Source organism: Penaeus chinensis, chromosome 8, assembly GCF_019202785.1.
Source record: "Penaeus chinensis breed Huanghai No. 1 chromosome 8, ASM1920278v2, whole genome shotgun sequence".
In the NCBI taxonomy this organism is placed as follows: Eukaryota; Metazoa; Arthropoda; class Malacostraca; order Decapoda; family Penaeidae; genus Penaeus; species Penaeus chinensis.
Window position 1 is genome coordinate 40,444,657 of NC_061826.1, and position 7,500 is coordinate 40,452,156.

Below are 7,500 nucleotides of genomic sequence, written 5' to 3' on the forward strand. Positions count from 1 at the left end.
ACCGAAAGAGAAAGAAAAAACTTAGACGAATGTTTCGCCACGGCCCGTCCCGAATCGTCTGAACACGCGCGTATTAGTAACGGCGGCGGCGGCGGCGGCGGCGACGCGCGTGCAGACCGTCGCCATAGCCTACGTCACGTGACCCAAATCTACTTCTGGCATAATTAGCAGACGGGGAGCGTGTACATCTGCGTGTCTGCTTTCTTCGAGAGCATTCCGGAAGGGGGAAAAATGATGTTGATGTGAAGGTATAAAATTTTCGGGGTTAATTCCGGTTTTAAGGTGGGGGAGGGTGAGTTATGAGGAGGAGGAGGAGGAGGAGGAGGAGGAGGAGGAGGAGGAGGAGGAGGAGGAGGAGGAGGAGGAGGAGGAGGAGGAGGAGGAGGAGGGTGGTGAGGAGGAAGAGGAGGCTGAGGAGGAGGAGGGTGAGGGTGAGGGTGAGTTATGAGGAGGAGGAGGAAGAGGGTGAGGGTGAGGGTGAGTTATGAGGAGGAGGAGGAGGAGGGTGAGGGTGAGGGTGGTGGATTGTGAGGGATAAAGTAATGTTTGTGATGAGAAGGGTGAGTTGTGAGGGACGAGGTGATGATAAGGAGGGAGAAGGGTAGTTTGTAAAGGACAAGGGAATAAGGAGGAGAGTGAGGAGGGTGAATGGTGAGGGACCAAGTGATGAGGTGATGAGGAAAGTAAAGAAGATGAGTCATGAGGACCGATGTGATGAAGTGATGATGAAGGAGTAAATAATAATTAAATAATGTAATAAATAAGGTAATGAGGAGAAGGGTGAGTTATGAGGGTGATGAGGTAAGGAAAGTGAGTAAGAGCAGTGAAATGAATACGTGATGGAAGTGGTAACTGCATAATAATTAAGTTGTTAATGAGTGTCTTTACGATTATTGATATGAATGCATGATGATGACTGAATGAGAACGCCAACGCTTTGACATGATTTGCAATTTCGTTGTTATTGTTGTGATCGACTGTTATCATTTTATGGCAATGATGATAATGATGATCATTATAAGTATGATGATTATCTTAATTTTAATCCTTATCGTTATTGTTACTGTTGTTTTTTTTATCATCATCAGTATCGTCATCATCATCCTCATCATTATCATAATGATAATGATAATGATAATGATGATAAAGATAATGATAACAGTAATAATGATCATAATGATAATAATGATCATAATGATAATGATGATAATCATCATTACTGTTGTTGTTGTCGATATTTATTGATATGTCACCATTCTAAACACTGCCATTAATATATCACATAAAAAAACCGCAAAATAAGTCACGTTCTAATGAATATGATAATAATAGCGAGGTGTTGGCCATGGGGAGTTGTGGAAACAGCACTGATGTAATGGTTATGGTCTGGTTCATTATGGAGCATTTTCTGGTAAACCACTGGATTGCCAAACAGAGGGTTAGCATTGTATATATATTTATATATATATGTATGTGTATGTGTATGTGTATGCGTGTGCGTCTGCGTGTGTACATATAAATGTGTGTGTATGTATCTATCTGTATGCATGAATAGTTGTATATATGTATGTATGTATCCATATACGTGTATATGTCTATATATATGTATATATATATGTATATTTTTTATATATGTACATGTATATATAGGTATGTATAGCTGTATATAGCTAAATATACATATTTAAATATAAACACGCACAAAAACACGCACAAATACACGCACAAACGCACGCATACACATACACATACACATACACATACACATACACACATACATACACATACATACACATACATAAACATACATACACATACATACACATACATACACATACATACACATACATATACATACATATACATACATATACATATACATACATATACACACACGCACATACATACACATATATACATACATATATACACATATTCACATACATATATACACTTACATATATACACATACATACATACATACATACATACATACATACATACATACATACATACATACATACATACGCAGGCACATATACACACACACACACATATACCTATATACATATATAACGAAGAGGCATTAAACCAGCTGCAGCAAAAACAGCACAGCGCCATCCCCGGAAAATTAAATCTATCTTGATTTTTTTTTTTTTTTTTTTGCGCCTTAAATGTCTTGCATATATCCTAAAGGTAAATAAAATGAGGTGTGAGAAAGGGTTAGGGGGAGGAGAGAATGAGGGGAGGGTGAGGGGGGGGAGTGGTGGTGAAGGAAGGTGGTTGGTGGGGGAGTGGTGGTGATTGGGGTGGAGGGAGGTGGTGGAGGAAGAAGGTGGTGAGGGAGGTGGTGGTGAATGGGGAGGGAGGGAGGTGGTGGAGGAAGAGGGTGGTGAGGGAGATGGTGGTGAATGGGGAGGGAGGGAGGTGGTGGAGGAAGAGGGTGGTGAGGGAGGTGGTGGTGAATGGGGGGGGAGGGAGGTGGTGGTGAATGGGGAGGGAGGGAGGTGGTTATGATTGGGGGGGAGGTGGTGGTAAGGGGGGAGTGGTGGAGGAAAAGGGTGGTGAGGGAGTGCTGGTGAATGGGAGGGGGGTTAGGGGGGAAGGCACGATGGTGGTGGTGATGGAGAAGGGAACATGGTGGAGAAAGGTAGTGAAGGGGGTACGTAGTCGTAGTGGTGTTGGGGGGGAAGGGTGGAGAGGGGGGGAGGGGGAAGGGGGGGGAATCTAGCATGACTGGTTGGAGAAATCGTGAGAAGAGACGAAGCGTATGTTGCTTTCCTGGCGATGACTGGTTACCACCTGTGCATGTGCGTGCGTGCGTGCGGGCGAGTGCGAGTGTAGGCATAGACGTCGAGACGGACTTCCCTTTTGATTAAATATAAAAATAGGTTAATTCACCCCCCCCTCCTCCCGGTCGTCGACGTTCACAGAATATATACAGAATATACACAGCATACATGCACTAAGTATACTGTTCATCTTTCTGGTTTCTACCGTCTCTCTCTCTCTCTCTCTCTCTCTCTCTCTCTCTCTCTCTCTCTCTCTCTCTCTCTCTCTCTCTAAACTCGTTTGCATATCGCTATTATGCTGATTCTACTTTCTCTATCTCTTGTGTCAGCGAGACTTTCCTTTGAATCATTGAAACAAAAGACGAATATGATAATAAACTGCGGAAATTAGTTTAGGAAAATATCAGAAAAAGCTCTAGTGTGAAGCAAATCATTATATTCAAAACAAAAAAATCAAGACAAAGTAAAAAGAATGGTATATAGGAAGATATCTAAAAACCTGTAAAATATAGGTTAAGTGACACTTGTTAATGGCAGGGCCCGAAGCTCACCTCAGGCTCAGAAGTGTCAAAATAGCGATAATATTTATAGTTGGAAGTCTGAATAGGTGAAAAAGGAGGTTACATTTAGTGCGACACAGTTAATGACAGGCCTATGGGGTTGGTGATGCTTAGGCCTACGTCAGCCACGCCGATGGCTGTTTGTAATCGTAAACACATTAGGAAAACGCACGAGGGATGGCTTACATACACACGCGCGTGCACATATACGTTTATACGTACTCAGCCGTAGAGACAAGATAGATACAGGCACAGATATATGCATATACACGTGCATGTACACGCACACACACACACACACACACACACACACACACACACACACACACACACACACACACACACACACACACACACACACACACACTACACAAGCACACTACGCACTACAAATTTCACGCGATTTATCAATGAATCGGACAGGCAAAACAGTCCCATATTTCACCACTATCTTTCTCCCAGACAAAATAAGTCCTCGTTTTGGCGCCAAAAATGACCATAATTTTCAGACAATGCGATGGTAGACGCGTACGTTGTGTAAACCCATCGTTTTTTATATATATTTTTATTTTTATTACAGGCGAGAAAGCGGTTGTCAGTGTACAATGTAAAAAGAAAGATAGGAGGAAAAAAAAGGAAGAAAAAAAATGTTAAAAAAAAAAAGTGTCAAATCTCTTTTTTTATGTCATTTTTTTATGTCGGTGTTTGCGCGCGTGTGCGTGTGCGCGTGTGCGCTTAATGTGCCATTCTCCGCTACCCCTCCCTCCTCCTCTCAACCTCTCCCTCCCCCTCCCCCACCCTCTCCCTCTTCCTCTCCCTCTCCCCCTCCCCCTCCCCCTCTCCCATCCCCCTCCCCCTCCCCCAAGCCCCTAAGGCAACTCTCCCCGCATGGGCGACCTCCCAAGGCCGTGTGTGTACCCGTGAGGGTAGGCCTACACATTAGCTAGGCCTATTTCCGGAATGTCTGGGAGACTAAATGTCCTCGACCTTCTTACTCTCACCCTCTTCAAGGACGCTGAGAAAGTCTGTTTATACATACATATACGTACGAATTCACACACACATACACACATGCACGCATGCACAAACACACGCACACGCACACACGCACGCACACACAAATATCTATAAATCTTTCTATCAATCTATCTATTATAATTTATTTATGGATTGACTGACCTATGATTATTACGCAGCGAATAATAAGGCAGGAAAGGTATCATTTATTTGATCTCAAGAAAGAGACTAAGTAGGCCTATCAACTCTTCCTCTCCCCCCCCCCCCCCCCGTAGACGGATCTCACGTTTTCTGCGGATGATATCGAGAAGAGAAAGTCTGTCTTGAGAGGTGATGCCTTGGGAGTCTTTGCTAATGATAGGCCTATGTCATTGTGTAGGCCTGTCTGTCCGTCTGACTGTCGCCGCGTGGTCTAGTTTGTGTAGCGGGGCGTAACGGTCTTTGCGAAGCGTTATTTGCATATGTGAATAGTTGTGGGGATTCGTGATTCGTTTGGGCGTTTCAAAGAAAGGAGCTCTTGCCTTATATGTCTTGCTGAGAATCTGATTAACATGGATTAACATCTGCCTTTGTGTCTCTGTCGCTCTCTCTCTCTCTCGCTCGCTCGCTCGCTGGTTCTCTCTCCCTTCAGTTCGCGCTCTCTCTCTGCCTGTCTCTCTCTCTCTTTGTCTCTCTCTCTCTCTCTTTGTCTCTCTCTCTCTTTCTTTCTTTCTTTCTTTCTTTCTTTCTCTCTCTCTCTCTCTCTCTCTCTCTCTCTCTCTCTCTTTCTTTCTTTCTTTCTTTCTTTCTTTCTTTCTTTCTTTCTCTCTCTCTCTCTCTCTCTCTCTCTCTCTCTCTCTCTCTCTCTCTCTCTCTCTCTCTCTCTCTCTCTCTCTCTGCCTGTCTCTCTCTCTCTCTCTCTGCCTGTCTCTCTCTCTCTCTCTCTCTCTCTCTCTCTCTCTCTCTCTCTCTCTCTCTCTCTCTCTCTCTCTCTCTCTCTCTCTCTCTCTCTCTCTGCCTGTCTCTCTCTCTCTCTCTGCCTGTCTCTCTCTCTCTCTCTCTGCCTGTCTCTCTCTCTCTCTCTGCCTGTCTCTCTCTCTCTCTCTCTCTGCCTGTCTCTCTCTCTCTCTCTCTCTCTCTCTCTCTCTCTCTCTCTCTCTCTCTCTCTCTCTCTCTCTCTCTCTCTCTCTCTCTCTCTCTCTCTCTCTCTCTCTGTCTCTCTCCCTCTCCCTCTCCCTCTCCCTCTCCTTCCCACCCTCCGTCTCCCCCCTACCTCATTTCTCTCTTCTTCCCTTCTCTCACTTTCCCCATCCATTCTTCCCCCCATCGCTTCCATACACAATTCTCATCGTGTATATTTGTATTTACTGTTGCACATTCCTCTTGTGGCGTGATATCTGTTGCAATCTCTCATCATGACTCGGAGAGCCCGTCACGCCAAAGCAAACCATTGTATACGAATTCATAACATGTTTGAACTGCTAATTTTTTCACGCTGTTTACCTGTTGGTTTTATGCAATCTGTGTGGTGTGGCTGAGGATGCTTTATGAGGCGTTGTTGTATTGCCATGTTGCAGTATGTTGCATAGGGTGTGTGGTATATTGTGTGATCAAAACAACGGCCTGTTTATCATCTATTACAACATAAATGTGTAATATCGCTGCATAATTTTGTTTAACTTTTATAACTCGTTACTTCAGAAGCGTTTTCGTCATGTGGTTGCGTGTAATGGAATCTTTATTTTCATAATCCAAAAAAAATATGAAGTTTTCGTGGCAGTGATATATATGATTTTTTTTAAGTAAGAGATATTAACACTCTTCGTTTCGGTCGCACATTGAAATTCAGCGAGAGAGGGAAAAAAGTCCTGTGCTTAAAAAAAAAAAAAAAAAAAATAATTTCTCTTTCTTTCACCCACACTTTCTTCGATCTCTCTCCCTCTTGATAAATACTCCCACGCATTAATAATCTGTCATTTGATCATATTTCTGACACTTGCCAAACGACCAAGGAACCAACAAATCATCACAACACATGTTATGACTCTCACTTTTGCTTAGGCCTCATGACAGCGTGTTTGTGGTCGAAATGTGTTGTTACGTAAGTCGAGGAGAGAAACACTGTGTTTGGGTTATTACAGTGACCGAATGTGCGGCCGCTGGTCTAACGTGTTATTTTCTCTCTTCTTTTACTTCGTTGATGTGTCTTAGGTCTGGGAGGCATGTGTGTGAATGATTGTGAGTGTGATCTTATTTTCACCAGTATTATCATTGTTGTTGTTTTCTTTATTTTCTTCCTCTTCTTGTTATTTTTCATCATCATCATAATCGTTATTATCATTCATTATAAAATGAGTATGATAATGCTAATGATTATTATTATTATAGTTAGCAGCAGCAGTAATAATAATATTTGTGTTTGTACTGTTATCATTCCAGTCATTATAATAATATTTATCGTCATTTTTGTCAGCACCATCATTATCATCATTATGCTTATCACTACCACCATTATTATCGTCATCATCATTATTTCCATTTTCACAATTATTCATACAGTTATCATCATCCTCATCAGTCATACTTACCATCATGTGTTACCACCGCAATTATCATTATGACAATTTTTAACATTACAATCGCCCTCAACATTTCCGTCACCACTATTATAGAAATTACTCTGCCATATTACTATTGTCACTACTATTGACATTACACAGTCATCTGATTGTCGATATCCATCGTTGATAACAAGTGATTAAGCCTTTCTCTTTCTTTGCCATTGCAGAGTGCAGGAAGGACTGTTTCCGGCGACACTGCTGGTAAGTACACAGACAGAACTGGGGCTGTGTGAGGCATAGTTATGTGGGATATTCGTTTTAGGTGAGCGAGACGCAGTTCAGTGACGGAGAGAGACGCTTGACTGAAGTAGAGGCGTTTAAGTGTAAGAGAGTGATTGTAGTGGGAGAATTTAATTGAGAGGCAGAAAGAAGGTTATATATATATATATATATATATATATATATATGTATATATATGTATATATATACATATATATTCATATATATTATATAGATAGATATAGAGAGAGATACAAATAGATATAAATAGAGATAGACGCTTGACTGAAGTAGAGATGTTTAAGTGTAAGA

The 7,500-nt window shown here is 42.1% G+C and overlaps 1 protein-coding gene across 2 annotated transcripts in view; it reads left to right on the plus strand.

Annotated features, from left to right (window-relative positions):
* Positions 1–7,500, plus strand: part of LOC125028162 — a 101,389-nt gene that overhangs the window by 78,544 nt on the left and 15,345 nt on the right. For both annotated transcript variants that reach the window (XM_047617526.1, XM_047617525.1), the window contains one exon: positions 7,137–7,170. The gene's annotated coding sequence lies outside the window, so the exon portion shown is untranslated. The remainder of the gene's footprint in view (positions 1–7,136; positions 7,171–7,500) is intronic.